Source organism: Hypanus sabinus, chromosome 18, assembly GCF_030144855.1.
Source record: "Hypanus sabinus isolate sHypSab1 chromosome 18, sHypSab1.hap1, whole genome shotgun sequence".
In the NCBI taxonomy this organism is placed as follows: domain Eukaryota; kingdom Metazoa; phylum Chordata; class Chondrichthyes; order Myliobatiformes; family Dasyatidae; genus Hypanus; species Hypanus sabinus.
Window position 1 is genome coordinate 43,179,237 of NC_082723.1, and position 17,486 is coordinate 43,196,722.

The 17,486-nt window shown below is 40.9% G+C and overlaps 1 protein-coding gene across 7 annotated transcripts in view; it reads right to left on the bottom strand.

Moving 5' to 3' along the window:
* LOC132407564 (astrotactin-2-like) overlaps positions 1–17,486 on the bottom strand; it is a 1,730,264-nt gene that overhangs the window by 563,402 nt on the left and 1,149,376 nt on the right. The window lies entirely within an intron of this gene.

The following is a 17,486-nucleotide window of genomic DNA, read 5'->3' on the forward strand; positions in this document are numbered from 1 at the left end:
TTTTGAAGGCATTAAAAAAAAGATCTTTTGAGAGTTTTCTTGTTTCGCATGAAAGTTTGAAGATTGGTGCCCAGGGGAACAAGGTTGGTCTTCATTATGAAGGGTTACTGCCACCCTGTGCTAAAATCTAAAACTACAGCTAGAACTCACTCTTCTCATATCTGCATTCATATTTTTGCACCTGATTTATAGAAACAGCTTCATTACACTGAGGCAGTAGTTTTTGAATCAATTGCCCAGGTTTTCTCTGAAATACTGCTTTGTCCCAGTGCATGTAAGGAATTTTTTTTGAATGATTCAGTACAGAATGAATATCTACAATAATGGCAAAAAGAATGAAAATGATAATACTGCAGGAGCTAGAAATCTGAAATGAAAACAAACTACTGGAAACCCTCAGCAGAGCAGGCAGCATCTGAATAGTTAATATTAAAAAAAAATGAAATAGCCCAAGAAATCAGAGTTGAACATAGGTCAAATAGATCAAATTAATTTGTTTGGAAGAATAAATGAAATAACATGCCCAATTATTTTAAATTAATGCCTTAGCCTAAGTAATATTAACTCATGAATTCTTTTTATGGTAGCTTGGTAGTATAGTGGTTAGCGCAATCGCTTTACAGCATCAGCGATCACTGATCGGGATTTTGATATCCGCCGCTGTCTTTAAGGAGTTGGTATGTTCTCCCCACGGCTGCATGGGTTTCCTCTTGATACTTCTGTTTCTTCCCACATTCCAAAGAGGTACAGTTAGAGTTAGTGAGCACGTAAGCATGCTATATTGGCGCCAAAATGTTGAGACAATCCTCAGACAGTGTGGGTCATTGAAGCAATACAGCTCATTGCACCGTATGTTTCGATGCACAATGTAAATCCAATACTTTTAGCTGTTCTGTAACCCATATTTTGAAAATGATAATTGCACCAGAGTAGAGGAGAAAAAAGAACAGAATTGGGTGCAATAAAACTAAGCAGCATTTCACCCATCATGTCAGGAAGGGTGGAGGGGCATCTGTGATGAGGAGTGATGGTTATGTGGCAATTGATGAAAAAAGGAAAAAGTCCTTGAGTGGTGCCCAGGTTGTTTTAATTGATATTTACCTAAGAAATGTGTTACAAAGCTGATGGTCAGATTCCTGCTTTGCACGGAGTTTGCTGACCTCAGATTGATGACTGAAGAGAAGGTGGTTTAAGACTTAAAACAAAACAAAGTTCTTATTCCTGATTGCTAATAGTGACTCTAAGGAACAATGCAGGGAGAGAACCAGCATTGCTTTGGGTGTCCTGCCATTTGCCATCCCTCACTATATGAACATGCCTCTGGATTATGAACATGACTGTGTATGAAAACCTCGGGGAAGTTGATAAAACTGGTTGGGAGGCTGTGGAATTTTTTGTCACAAAGAATCTTTTTTTTCAAATGAGCAAAGAGGAAACTATGGGCAACCAATTATACTGAAATAAATTAAATTGTTAGAAAACAATTTAGGGTGGCACTGTGGCACAGCAAGCTGAACCACATAGCTCCAGTGAGCTCAATTCAATCCTGAACTCTGATTCTGTCTGTATTGAGGTTGTATGGTCTCCCTATGGCCACTAGGCTGCTCCAGTTTCTTCCTGCATCTCAAAGACATGCAGGTTAATTGTCCACCATAAATTGCCTCTGGTGGGGAGCTGTGTGGTGGGAATTTGTGGGGAGTTGATAGTAATGTGGGGAGAATGAAATGGCCAGCATAGGATCACTGTAAAGATAGCTGACACAGACCCATAGGGCCAGAGTCTACATTTCTGTGACTCTAAAAATGAGATGGTGTTAAAAGGCTTCATTTAACATCATTTAATAGCTTTGTTGAATAGAAAGAGAATTGCTGTGTCTTGCACATACTGCAAATGGTAATTGTTTCTGCAGTTAATTATATTTTTCTTGTCCTTGTGCGTTTCTCTCCCATCCACTTGTATCTTCTCCCAATTTCAAGGGAAAGCTGTTTACTATTTATCGTCAAAATGAAAAATCTTAAAACCGTTTCCACTTTATGTGCGTTTTGCCAACTACTACTCAGTGAGTACTCATGCCTCTGAGCTGGCAATTTGTGGTTCAGTCTCCTTCTCAGAGACTTGAGCAGACAATCTGTCTTGACACACCAATGCAGTAATATCCAGTGACTGCTGCCATCAATGGAATGAAACATTAAACTGTGGCTCCATCTGTCTTCTCGACTTGACAGTGTAGAGAGCCTTTGATGCTATTAGAAAGGTGCTGGAAATCTCTTAGCCATTTTGACCAAAGTTACTAAAATGGGTCATAATGCAATCCGTGGGACTTTCTGTCACAACCTGCCACATTTCTCTATACATAACAGTGACTTCACTTCAGAAATATTATGTTGACATATGGCCTTTTGCTCTCATATAAAGAAGGGCCTGTTCTATTCATTTTAATGGATTTGTAATCTAACTCGACTTTTTGAACAAATCTTTACCATTTGCCTAAGGACATGCATGACAAATATGCATCTGCTGAGGTAGTAAGTATATTATCCCTGCTAGAAATAATTTAACAGAAATTGTAGGTGGGCAGGTTTATGTTACAAAGATGGATGGGGACGTATTAAAAAAGTTCTCGCACAACCACTGTACTGTTGTATTTATAATACAATTGCAAGAAACCACAAATGAATTCAGATGAAGAAAATGTGAGGACACCTAAAAACAAATCCATACAAGGCGGCTTTGGAAAATTCATCAAGCAATAGCTTGGTTTCAAATGCGGAGACTGATTCCCAACAAGCACATCATTAAACACTAAAGGTTTTGGTAAACACAACAGATGGCTATTGCAAATGTATGTTCACAGAGTTCTTGTTGGCAAGCTACTCATTTACAGGGCTATTGAAGAATGCGGGATGGGTGAGGGAGGGCATGAGCGCTGAAGGTGATGCTGTTTACCTGACTGTATTGCAGCTGGAGTTCTACCTTTGAGCTCAATTCCCCTCACCATCTCAACTCAAGTGGTCTAAAACTTTCCGTTACTCTGCGTCATTATTAGTGGCTTTGTTGTTTTCAGTCTTCTATGTAGATAAGCTCTTTCACTTGTCATTTGCAAACTGTGAGGTGAATGTTACTGAGCATTTCAAACGAACGATTTTTCAAAGGAAATATGTTGTCTAGATATGGTTCTTGTAAAAGAAACCTTTCATGTTTTGTATAAGAATTACTCATCGCAGAATTGTGTTACCAAACATTAAACACACTGTCAGCTCTAGAGTAGAATTTCTCTTTCTCCTAAAGTAACTTGTGGAAAAATGGTGCTAAATGCCAAAGTTACTAGAGGGCATTAAGGGTGGAAATTTTAGAGTTACTTTCTTCTTATCCATTTTAAGATAATAACATGTATACTTTGTTGTAATTGTAGCTTACAGCTTTAAAGTCACATTTTTGTAGTTCTCCTGAGAGTTTGTGCCAGTAAATAGAGCTCCTGCAGCATTGTATCTTCATGAGTAAATGGCAAGCAGAGTACAAGGGCCACGGGGAGAATGCCGGGGAGTGGGGCTGAGGAGGAGAAGAAAAGGATCAACACGTACAAACAAGCTGGAGGAACTCAGCAGGTCGGGCAGCGTCCGTGGAAATGAACAGTCAACGTTTCGGGCCGAGCCCCTTCGTCAGGAAGAAAAGGATCAGCTGTGTTTGAATGGTGAAGCAGACTTGATGGGTCACATGGCCAAATTCTGCTCCTATGTCTTACGATCTTATGATCTTTTTTATGAAATTAATGAACTTAAATGCCAGTATCGAGCTTAGGAAGGTTGTGCAAAACCATGGGTGTAGAATTGCGATTTAAAGTTAACCATGGAATGAAGGAAGAAAGATGGAGAAGTGAGAGGAATTCCAAACAATAGCACTTTACTAAACAAGAAAGGCATAGCTGACCATCAGGTAGCAGGGACAGGAACGCACAGAAGAATGCCATCAGACAAGCAAGATCCGTTAAGTAACTGAGGACCTTGATATCGTAATTTGAGCTGAGTTGTAAGACAAAACTGAGAAGCTGAGTCAGAAGTGGGATTTAGAGAAATGTTGCACAAATCCTGGACCGAATGGCAGAATAATTTACCGTGAGTTCAGGTGTGGTGTGCTGGAGCTGACGGAAGTTCAAGCACAGGAGGCCATCGAGGACAATATTGCAGTGAAAGAGACCAAAGGTAATTAACATATTTGTGATAGTGTCACAATGCCACCTGGTGTTCAGAGCGGTTCCAGAACTTTGTGCTTTTATTTCACTGATTAATTATTATCACTATGGGATATGATGATAAAGATTTTGTCTTCCTAGTGGCTGAGCGAAGGGAGTCAATACAATGGACAGAGAAGATGATAGAACTGGAACTGGCTATAATCAGGATCATTGGGAAGCTGATCTGTACATTTCACATCTAAGATACTATTTTGAGCACAGACCATCCACCATATGAACAGCAGCTCATATTGAGAAAAGTCTGCACACCAAAGTTTGCCAGTCACGTACCCTGCAACAAACTATCTGCAGGAGGAGCTCAGCGGGTCGAGCAGCATTCTGGGAGGAAACAAATTGCTAATGGTTCAGATCACAACCCTGCATGAGGACTGGGAACACAGTTCGTTTATGTATGCTCTTTTTGGTTTAAGAAAAAACTAGCCCTGTTCATCTCCTTCTGACTTACTACATCTAACTTTAAAAGCATGCCCTCTAGTATTAGACTGGGGAAGGTAAAAATAGATACTCCTGATTACACCTCTCAGAATTTTATAAAAGTATAAAAAATTATAAACTTTTGCCCGCAGGATGATTGTGGTGGGGAAGAGACTGTGAGTTTGCAAAGAGGATATGGAGAAAGGTGAAAGGGCCTGAGTTGCACTTCGCCCCGAGCGGGTGCATGAGAGGACTCTCTGATCTACGGGCCGTTCCCAGGGAGACACACGGAGACAAACATCACATGCTGCTGGCAGATCATCAACTGGAGAAGGACACCCTTTGGTCTGCCCGAAATTTGGTGGTCTAGTAGCACAAAGAGAGGTCCGTGGAAGAACGCTGCCAACTGGCACATCCCAGACTGCAGCAGTACGTGCTGGGGACACACTGAAGCTCAGTGCAGTTACCACAAAGACTTATGGGCAAGGACCGTAGTGTAGGACTCTTCTCCTACTAGAGAGAGAGAGGACGGGTGGGGGGAGGAAGCCCCTTAAATATTTTAGAACTTAATATACCGCCCCAGAGTGCCACATGAGTGGTAACAGTACTATTGATGTGTATAAGTGCTATAGAAGAGTACTGAAAACATTGATTATGAATATAAAGAATGAACAGTAGATTCTTGAAAAGTATTTTTTATGAATGAGGTTTATTTTGAACAAAAATTAGAAATTTCTGTTTATAAAATGGAAGGGCCAGTGTCGTGGTTCATAACAAGCAGCTGCTAATAGAAAACTCTGATCTACAGGCTGTACCCAAGGACATGCACAGAGGCGGACCTCAAGAGCTGCTGGCAGATCATCAGCTTGGTGAAAGACGCTCTTTGGCCGGCTCAGAACCTGTCGGTCTGCCAGCACATAGAGATATCTGCAGAGAAAATCTGCTAACTGGCACATTCCAGGCTGCCGGGGTACGTGCTGAGGGACACAGTGAAACTTGGTGCAGAGATCAGTGGGTAAGGATCACAGTGTAGGGTCTTCTCCTACTATTGAGGGAGAGGCCAGGTTGAGGGAGGAAGCCCCTCAATTATTATTGTAGCAGTGTATCACCCCAGAGTGCCACATGAATGGCTGCAGTGCTATTGATGTGTATGAATGCAGTAGGACAGGGCAGAAAGCATTGACTATGAATGCAAAGAATGAAATCCATTGAATAGTTTATTCTTGTAACTATTTTTATGATGAATAAAGTTTACTTTGACAAAAAAATTATAAACTTCTATCAGATCTACACCCGCAATAAAAGTTAACAAATTTCATGACGTAAATATGCTGGTGATATTAAACCTGATTCTGATTGTGATTCTGAAAATGAATTTCAGGGTTTTATATATATGTACTTTGATAATACATTTTCTTTGAACTATGATCAAAAATACACATTGTAGGTGTACTATGTTGATAACCCACAGACATTCCCACTTTATATCTAGCACCTCAGCTCTAAGTTAGCCGTGCCTATCCAACACATCCCCATTACAAGAGCGGGGGCTGCCAACCTCCATAAAAGAGCAAACTATGGAAACTGCAGAGAACTGTGGATACAGCACAACACATGAGAGAAACCACCCTTCCCTATAATGATTTTGTCAAAACTTCTTACTGCTTCAGTAAAGCAGCCAGCATAATCAAAGCCCCACCCATCATGGACATTCTCTCGTCTTGCCTCTCCCATTTGGCAGAGGATAGAAAAAGCTAAAAGCATGTGCTACCAAGTTCAAGGACAAGTTCTATACTGTTGTAATACGACTATTAAATAGTTCTTCAGTACACTAAGATGGACTCTTGATCTCACAATTTTCCTTGTTATGATCTCGTACTTTATAGTTTACCTCACTGCACTTTTTCTGCAACAATTAATGTATATCTTATTCTGCATTGTTGTTTCACCTTGTTCTACCACAATACACTGTGCACTGATTTGATCGGTATGAACAGTATGCAAGGCATGCTTTTTCATGATCTCATATGACAACAATAAACCAATACCAATAACAATGAAGCCAAATATTTGCTTTCCATTTGTAAATTCATATCATCAGAATCAGGTTTATTACCACCGGCGTGTGACGTGAAATTTGTTAACTTAGCAGCAGCAGTTCAATGCAATACATAACCTAGCAAAGAAATAATAATAATAAATAAAATAATAATAACAATATATAAACAAGTAAATCAATTACAAATATTGAATAGATTTTTAAAAGCAAAACAGAAATACTGTATATTTTTAAAAAGTGGGGTAGAATTCAAAGATTCAATGTCCATTTAGGAATCAGATGGCAGAGGGGAAGAAGCTGTTCCTGAATCGCTGAGTGTGTGCCTTCAGGCTTCTGTATGTCCTACCTGATGGTAACAGTGAGAAAAGGGCATACCCTGGGTACTGGAGGTTCTTAATAATGGATAATGCCTTTCTGAGACACCACTCCCTGAATGTGTCCTGGGTACTTTGTAGGCTAGTACTCAAAATGGAGCTGACTAGATTTACAACCTTCTGCAGCTTCTTTCGGTCTTGTGCATTAGCCCCTCCATACCAGACAGTGATGCAGCCTGTCAGAATGCTCTCTATGGTACAACTACAGAAGATTTTGAGTGTATTTGCTGACATGCCAAATCTCTTCAAACCCCTAAGAAAGTATAGCCACTGTGTTGCGTTCTTTATAACTACATCAACATGTTGGGACCAGGTTAGATCCTCAGAGATCTTGACACCCAAGAATGTTTTAAATCAATTTAAATTAGATGAAATCGTTTTGATTATTCAACTGCATTCAGATTATTTCTAAATGATTATGATGAGCAAAACAATTTAGAAGTAGTGGACAAGACCAGTTACTTCAAGTTTCCTGTGGATTCTTAGGAACAGGGCTTTGGGTTCAATAACCTAACACCTATTCACTGCCTGCAGACTGCTCCAGATAATGGCACCTGCAGGACTTTGGAATTTGTGCAGCCACAAATGATAAGTACAGCAGTGGGTTTCTTATAGAGATGAACTCTCGGCATTCATTGTCTGGGACCAATGAACTCCAGCCTGGTTCTTCCCACAACAATGATAAAGCACCTCATAATTTCTGTTTCAAAATTCCCAAGTATTAGAGATGTAAGCTGACAGAAAATATTAAGGAGGTCTTCATTGTTTTATTCAGAGAAAATAGTGTTGGATATAAACTAAAACATTTAATGTGTTGCTGGGAATCCACCAAAGCAATGCAAGTGACAACCAGCACAATTTAGAATTTTCTTAAACTCCATAGGCAGATGTCCAAAATAGCAACAGAATGCCCTCAGGAAAAGAATGGAACATAGAAACTTCCATTAAAGTTGAGTTATACAGTGTGAGGAAGACATATTTATTGTGGTAGAGGGAAAATGGATCGAATCCACTTTAGCTTCTGAGTGACTAATAATTAGTGCCCTAACAATACCTGATAAATACTTGACACAAGGATAGTGGCTTTCTTCTTCTAATGCAGTCCAAAGGCTCATTTATTATCAAAGTATGTATACAGTACGCAACTCTGAGATTTGTCTTCTGATAGCCACAAAACAAAGAAAACCATGCAAGTCATTCAAGAAAAAACATCAAACCGACTCCCCGCACTGAAAAAGATCAACCCCCAAACACCCCCTCACACAAAAAAAACTAACAAACTCACCAAACGATAGTAAGAAAACTAACACCCAACCCCTACTGGCAAACAAAAAAACTAACAGACTTGCCAGACAGCAATAGGCGAAAACCACAGAACATTAAAAAAAACAGATCTGAAAGAGGCCACCTCCAGAGTCAAATTTGTAAGTCGCAGAATTTCAGTAACATACTCCGACAGCATTGAGAGAGAGAGAGATGTTGCTCGAAGGCAGAGGCCTCCCCTCAAGCAACAGCGAGTGACAGGCTATCACAGAGACTCCTTCTCCAGCAGCAAAGAGATCCTTCACAGCAGCAATCAAGAGTCAGGGAGTTAAACAGCATAAAACACATCTTTTGGCCCACACCAATCGCCAAAAACCCTTTTATACCTCTCACACACCTATTCTATGTCTTCATCCTCACATTTCCTTCATCTTCATTCCCCACCCTCTCCAATGCCACTCAACTGCACGCTGGTGGGGGAGGGGGTGGTTACAGCGGCCAGTTAACCTTCCAAACCACAGTTTTTTGGGATGTGAGAGAAAAGCAGAGCACAGGGAGAACGTATCAAGGCCACACAATCAGCATCGAGGTGAGGATCAAACTGAGGTCTCTGAGGCAACAACTCCACTAACTGTGCCACTTTGCTTTAACCTATTAAATTTGTCTGCATAGCTTCCCGCTAGATTCTTCAACATATTCCTACATCACTGCCTCACTCTACCTCTAGATTCCCAATCCCCTTCAAATGTTGTCTTTAAATGATTTCTCTGTTTCTAAGGTTACCTGCTTTAAGCTTCATCAATGGGTTTCAACTGCCTATCAAGCCTTCCCTCAATAAATTTATTCTGTGGGGTGTTCCTGACACTTCCCTTTGTGTTTGCTGGTACACAGTACAGGGGGTAAAAAACAGAAATGCACACGTTCAGGAAACTGCTGATCTCCCTAGGTATACCTATTGCATTTCTAATGTTCTGATGGTGATTCACTTTTCCTGATGCTCTCCTGACTGGATGTTCAACACAAAGATAACAATAAACAATTAATGTATATGCACAAAGTGCAGGAGAAACTCAGCAGGCCAGGCAGCATCTATGGAACAGAGTAAACAGTCGACATTTTAGGCCGAGACTTTTCATCAGGACTGGAAAGGGAGGGGAAAAGTCAGAAGTAAGAGGGTAGGGGGAAGAGAGGAAGAAGTACAAGGTGGCAGGTGATAGGTGAAACCAAGAGAGGGGGAAGGGGTGAAGTAAAGAGCTGGGAAGTCAATTGGTGAAAGGCATAAAGGGCTGGAGAAAGGGGAATCTGATAGAAGAGGACAGAAGACCATGGAAGAAAGGGGAGGGGAGGAGCACTGGGGGAGATGATGGGCAGGTAAGGAGATAAGGTGAGAGAGGGAAATGAGAATGGGAAATGGTGAAGGAGAAGTGGGGGGTGGTGGCAAGTGCCAGAAATCGATGTTCACACCATCAGGTTGATGGCTATGCGGATGGAACATAAGCTGTTGCTCCACCAACCTGAGTGTGGCCTCATTACGGCAGTAGAAGAGGCCATAGACCGACATTAAAAATTAACTACTATTTCAATTGCTACTTAACTTTAACTTTGTCCGGTAAATTTACAGAACGACATATTTATAACGGAAGCACCTCACAACTGGCAGAACCTCTTTGAATATTCAATAACAGTTCCAAATGCCAGACACAAAGTATACCACTTTTGTTACAGTGGCACCATGAATATAAAACCAACCAGAAGATTAAATGACAAAACAAATCTCTCCTGAAGAGTGTATTAAGTGGCAGAGATAAACCTTTAACGATGTGTCAATAGCAGCTACAGTACATCATCTATTGTCTTTCCCATTTGTAGTTTCAATAGAACAAAAACAGACCAATAAGTTTCACTGGCCACATAGTTCAGTAGGAAGTTAAATTATACACAAGTTTTATTTCCTTAAGTCTAGATCTTATTTTAGTTCATTGATAATTTCATAACCCCAGAACGATCCCTAACAGGATGTCTTTATCGAGCCATACTCACAGAGTTATACAGTACAGAAAACCGGCCCTTTGGCTCTACTCTCCTATGTGAACCAAGGAGACCACCTAAGCTAGTCCTAGTTGCCTGTGCTTGGCCCATATTCCTCCAAACCTGGACTTACCAATCTTTTCTATATCATGGACCAATAGCCTTAAGGTTGGGAATCCTTGCTCTAAAACCTTCCTAACCATGCATGTTCACAAAAACTGCTGGAGGAACTTACCAAATCAGACACTCGTTGACTGGAGTGGAATAAACAGTCAATGTTTTAGGGCTGAGACCCTTCATCTTTTGTGTTTTAAATGTTCTAATTGCATGACTACCAATTGTTCTTGCAGCACATTCCATAGATCCACCACATTCTGTGTGAACATTTTGGTTCCACATGGTAGGCTTATTCAGAAAGTCAGAAGGCATAGGATCCAGGGAGGTTTGGCCAGGTGGATTCAGAATTGGCTTGGCTGCAGAAAGCAGAGGCTCGTGGTGGAGGGAGTACATTCGTAGTGGAGGGTTGTGACTAGTGGTGTCCCACAAGAAACGGTTCTGGGACCTCTACTTTACATGATTTTTATTAATGACCTGGATGTGGGGGGTAGAAGGGTGGGTTGGCAAGTTTACAGATGACACAAAGGTTGGTGGTATTGTGGATAGTGTAGAGGATTGTTGAAGATTGCAGAGAGACATTGATAGGATGTAGAAGTGGGTTGAGAAGTGGCAGATGGAGTTCAACCCAGAGAAGTGTGAGGTGGTACACTTTGGAAGGACAGACTCCAAGGCAGAGTACAAAGTAAATGGCAGGATACTTGGTAGTGTGGAGGAGCAGAGGGATCTGGGGGTACATGTCCACAGATCCCTGAAAGTTGCCTCACAGGTAGATATGGTAGTTAAGAAAGCTTATGGGGTGTTAGCTTTCATAAGTCAAGGGATAGAGTTTAAGAGTCGCAAGGTAATGATGCAGCTCTATAAAACTCTGGTTAGGCCACACTTGGAGTACTGTGTCCAGTTCTGGTCGCCTCACTATAGGAAGGATGTGGAAGTATTGGAAAGGATGCTGCCTGGTTTAGAGAGTATGCATTATGATCAGAGATTAAGGGAGCTAGGGCTTTACTTTTTGGAAAAAAGGAAGATGAGAGGAGACATGATAGAGGTATACAAGATATTAAGAGGAATAGATAGAGTGGACAGCCAGTGCCTGTTCCCCACTGCTCAATACAAGAGGACATGGCTTTAAGGTAAGGGGAAGGAAGTTCAAGGGGGATATTAGAGAAAGGTTTTTTTACTCAGAGAGTGGTTGGTGTGTGGAATGCACTACCTGAGTCAGTGGTGGAGGCAGATACACTAGTGAAGTTTAAGAGACTACTAGACATGTATGTGGAGGAATTTAAGGTGGTGGGTTATATGGGAGGCAGGGTTTAAGGGTCGGCACAACCCTGTACTGTGCTTTACTATTCTATGTTCTATGTTCTAAAAATTTGCCCCTTAGGTCCCCTTTAAATTTTCTCCTCTTCCTGCGAACTATGCTTCTGGTTCTAAATTTGCCTACCTTGGGGAAAACATTGTGATCATCCACCTTATCTACAATATAACCCTCATGATTTTACATACTGCTATAAGGCCACCACTCAGCCTCTAACAGTCCCAACCTATCCAGTTTCTCCTCAGGCCATCCTGGCCACATACTTGTGAATCTGTTCTGCAACTTTGAATTTTAATGACATAAAAGACAGTAAATTAACAGTCAGTTTTCACAAGTAATTAAACATCAAATGAAGTGTTGTCCTTTATTGCAAACAAGAAGGAGCATTGAAGGGTTTTATTTGTCAACATGGAGCAGAGAGTGAATTTGTAAATCTGGCGGGAGCAAAGGATGTTGGGGATGGTGAGGGTGGAGCACCATGGAGGGGTGTGGGACAGGTGGAAGAGAAGGAATGCTAGAGGCAGGGGCTGATGCGGGTGTAGACACAACCAGCCTTGAGACACCTTGAGGCAAGGTAATTTCATTCCATAGATCATTACAGAAAGTCTCTTGGGTGCTTCCTGCTCCCTCCCCTCTCCCTTCCCCTTTTCCCAAACATGACTCCCTTCTCCCTGCCCTCTTCCAACTCTCAGTCCGCTATAGAGACCCAGATCAGCATCGGGTTCATTGTCACTCATGTATGTCATGAAATTTGCTCTTTGCAGCAGCTTCAGCAGTACAGTGCAATACATAAAATTACTACAGTACAGTACAGAAGTCTTAAAGACCCCAGCTATATATATATCTCTCTCTCTAAGACTTTTGTACAATACTGTAAATAAATAAATAAAATTTAAGTGTCTAAAGGAGCTTAGTGCTGAGGAAATCAGGAACTCGGGGCATATTTTCAGAATTCAGGTTCCCCTATCTAAGCGAGATGGAGGATTTTCTTCAATCTAAGGGCTGTGAATCTTTAAAATTCTCTACCTAAGAGAGTTGTGGAGGTGGGAGATGGGTCATTGAATATATTTAATGCTAATACGGATATTGAACAACTAAGACTTATGGGAAAGAGGCAGGAAAGTGAAGCTCATGCCAACCTATGGCCATAATGTTTGCCAGAGAAAACTCAAGGGATCATATGGCTTATGATGAATGCCAGTAAGTTAAATGCCTTTTTTCATCGCCCTGTCTGTGTGTGACACCGCTTTCAACATACAATGCATTTGTAATGCTAGCCCCTCTGTTCTATTACACTCCCTAGTGCCCGAATATTTATAATACAAATGCTACTCTGGTCTGACCTTCCATCACATTACACTTAACTGTATTAAAATCCATTTGCCACTCCTTGGTCCATTTCCTTATCTGAACAAAATATCCCCAGTAATCTACGATAAACTTCTTCACTATCAACAACATCTCTTAATTTTGTGTATTCGGCAAACTTATTAATCAAGCCTTGGACACTCATATCCAAATCATTTATATAAATAGCAAATAACAAGGGTCCCAACACCAACCCATACAACAAGCCTTTCCTATCGATTTGTGAAAAGAGAATTCTGTTCCAAATGATCACTGTAGGTAGGGGGTCTGTCCAAAAATCAAACATGCCGGTTTAAAATTAAAAGGCCACACTGCATTGAAGCACTGTTAAGTAAATAACTGAGGTGTACTGTTGTGTGAGCCTTGATCAGTTCCACCCCAGTTAGACAAGTCCAAATCAAATTCAAGACTTAGCGTATCAGAAGAGAGTTGTTCCCTGCCAACAGCTCAGAAAAACTAAGCCAAGAATTTTTGATTGTAGCTTCAATATTGGCTTTTAACCGTTCCAGTTGGATAAATAAATTGGCTTCGCTCAGGTAAAAATAAATCCTGAGGTTAATAATTTCAAATGATTTATATAAACAATAAAAGTAATCAGTTTCCTAAATTTCATTATCTCTGTCTCAGCACTCTATTATTCTTTCTTCAACTGAATACACTTTTAAGTGGTTTCCCTGTTGAATTTTACTTCAAAATAATCAATAAATTCATAATGTAAATAAAAAAGAACTTTACAAAGTCATATATTATTGATCTATTTCTTACATTCTTTGCGTAGCACAGAATTACAGTGACACATGTTGGATGCATTTCGTAGAATCCCAGAAAATTATAGACACTTGTAGTTCTGAAGCAACTTCTGCTAGATGTGACAGCTCTTGCAATCATGGTCCTATTGCTTACTTTCTCTATGAATTCTCCTTTCTAATCTGAAATGGTTTCACCTTCTCTTAACGACCTATTCAGTATTTATCGAAAAATATTGGTAAAAAATATTGGCCGTGTAAGATATACGTTTATCAAAGGAGGTGTCAACTGCTCCTTCCCTCCGTTAGCCTGCAGATCACTCTTGGGCAAGGTATAGAACCTGCTTAGCCCCTGATCAGGGTCAAGTGAAGCCATGAGGACAGGTGGTGGATGGTCATATGAGCAACTGGCAATGCGACCACTGAACACTAGGGAGATAATTTCTGAAGAGTCTTGATAATGGCTAGGGGGCCACCTGTCTTGTTAAAATGCTACCCCAAAAGAAGGCAATGGCAATTGCCTTCTGGTGAAAATTTTGCCAAGAACAACCATGGTCAATCCTATGATTGCCCACATCATACAACGTGGCACATGACGATGAGGGTGATGATTCTTTTTTTATTTTAGTCAGTAGTTTATCCTTTTTGTATCATTCTATCCTTAGGAGGTTGTAAGCTAATTTGGCAGAGAATTGGGGACTGGAATGTTAGAGCTGAGGATGGGGCAGTTGGTACATGCAGTATGTAGTGAGACTGTGAGGAAGGACAGGCAGATGATAGAATCAGAATCAGGTTTATTATCACCGGCATGTGAAATGAAATCTGTTAACTTAGCAGCAGCAGTTCAATGCAAAACATAAACTAGCAGAGGGAGATAAAAAATACATAAAATAAGACATAATAATAAATAAACAAGTAAATCAATTATGTATATTGAATAGGTTATTAAAAATAGTGCAAAAACAGAAATATTGTACTGTATAATGAAAAAGTGAGGTAGTGTCCGAAGCTTCAATGCCCATTTAGGAATCAGATGGCAGAGGGGAAGAAGCTGTTCCTGAATCGCTGAGTGTGTGCCTTCAGGCTTCTGTATCTCCTACCTGATGGTAACCATGAGAAAAGGGCATGTCCTGGGTGCTGGAGGTCTTTAATAATGGAGGCTGCCTTTCTGAGACACCACTCCCTAAAGATGTCCTGGGTATTTTGTAGGCTAGAGCTCAAGATGGAGCTGACAAAATTTACAACCTTCTGCAGCTTCTTTTGGTCCTGTGCGGTAGCCCCTCCATACCAGACAGTGATGCAGCCTGTCAGAACACTCTCCACGGTACAATTACGGAAGATATTGAGTGTATTTGTTGACATGCCAATTCTCTTCAAACTCCTAATAAAGCAGAGCCGCTGTGTTGCCTTCTTTATAACTATATCAACATGTTAGGACCAGGTTAGATCCTCAGAGATCTTGACACCCAACAACTTGAAGCTGCTCACTCTCTCCAATTCTGATCCCTCTTTGAGGATTGGTACGTATCCCTTCGTCTTACCCTTCCTGAAGTCCACAATCAGCTCCTTCGACTTACGTTGAGTACCAGGTTGTTGCTGCGGCACCATTCCACTTGTTGGCATATCTCACTCCTGTACACCTACTTATCACCACCTGAGATTCTACCAACAATGGTAGAATGGTAGAAAATTGCGGTCAATGGAATGATTTGAAGTGTAAAATGGGGGCTAAATCGAACAGGGTGATGAACACAGGACAGAAGGTTTTATATTTGAAAGTGTGTAATAAATGAGGTAGATAATTTTGTAGCACAATTAGAGATTGGCAGGCAAGACATTGTGGCCATCACTGAGTCATGGCTGAAAGATCATTGTTGGGAGCTTAACACTTTTATATATAAAAAAAATTAAATTAAATAAATAGTGCGAAAAGGGAGGAAAAATATTCTGAGCTAGTGTTCATGGATTCATTGTCCATTCAAAAATCTAATGGCAGAGGGAAAGAAGCTTTTCCTGAAATGTTGAATGTGTGTCTTCAGGTTCCTGTATCTCCTTCTTGATGGTAGAAATGAAAAGAGGGCATATCCTCAGTGATAGTCATCCTCAATGATAGATGATGCCTTTTTGAGGCATTGCCTTTTGAATGTATCCTGGATGCTAGGAGGCTAGTGCCTATGATGGAGCTACCTGAGTTTTATATTGACTGTACTTCTCCCTATAGATGCTGCCTGGCCTGCTGTGTTCCACCAGCATTTTGTGTGTATTGCTTGAATTTCCAGCGTCAGCAGATTTCCTCGTGTTTGCATTTACAACCCTCTGCATCTTTTTCCGATCCTGTTCAGTGGCTTCTCCGTGATGCAACCAGTTAGAATGCTCTCCAGGCTACATCTGTAGAAATCTGTAAGTGCCTTTGGATACTTATCAATTCTCCTCAAACTCCTAATGAAATATAGCTACTGCCTTGCCTTCTCTCTAATTGCATCAATACATTGGGCCTTGGATAGATACTCGGAGATGCTGACACTCAGAAACATGAAACTGCTCACCTTATCCACTTCTGATCCCTTGATGAAGACTGGTGGGTGTTCCTTGACTTCCCCTTCCTGAAGACCACGATCAAATCCTTCGTCCTACTGATATTGAGTGTGAGGTTGTTGCTGTGACACCACTCATCCAGCTGATTTATCTCGCTCCTGTATGCCTCCTCGTCACCATCTGAATTTCTGTAAACAATAACTGTGTTATCGGCAAGTGTATGGATGGTGGTTGAGCTGTGCCGAGCCGCACAGTCATGGGTGTAGAGGAGGTCGAACAGTGGGCTAAGCATGTATCCTTGAGGTGTACTAGTGTTGCTCATCAACAAAGAGGAGATGTTATTTCAAATCCACACAAGCTGTCGTCTCTTGGTTGCGGAAGTAAAGGATCCAGTTAGACGGAGGTTCAGAGGCTCAGCTTTTGGAGCTTGTTGATTAGAATATTGAGTTGAATGCTGAGCTTTAATCAATGAACAGCAGCCTAATGTAGGTATTGATATTGTCCAGCTGATACAAGGTCCAGTGGAGAGCCAATGAGATTGCATCCACTGCAGACCTGTCGTGATGAGAGGCAAACTGCAGTGCGTCCAAGACTTTGCTCAGCTAAGAATTGATTCTAGCCATGACCAACCTCTCAAAGCACTTCATCACAGTAGATGTGTCACTAAGCAATAGACTTTGTGTTAGTTCACTCTGCTCTTCTTGGGCCCTGGTATGATTGTTGCCCTTTATAAGTAGGTGGGAACTTCCAACTAGTGTAGTGAGAGAATGAAGATGTGTTTCAACACTGCCGCCAGTTGGTTGCTTTGCTACTGGAAGCAAGTCTTTCATTGCATCTGTATTTCACCTGAACTTGACTATAAACTTGACTTATACTGTTATGTGTTACATTACGTATTGCAAGTCTCCTCTTCATGTTTCATTTTAAACTTTTAACCTCTATATCTTTTGTCACCTGTAATGCTCCGTAATCTCAAGAGCCTTTATTTCATTGACAACTGAACCTTTTTGAAGACACT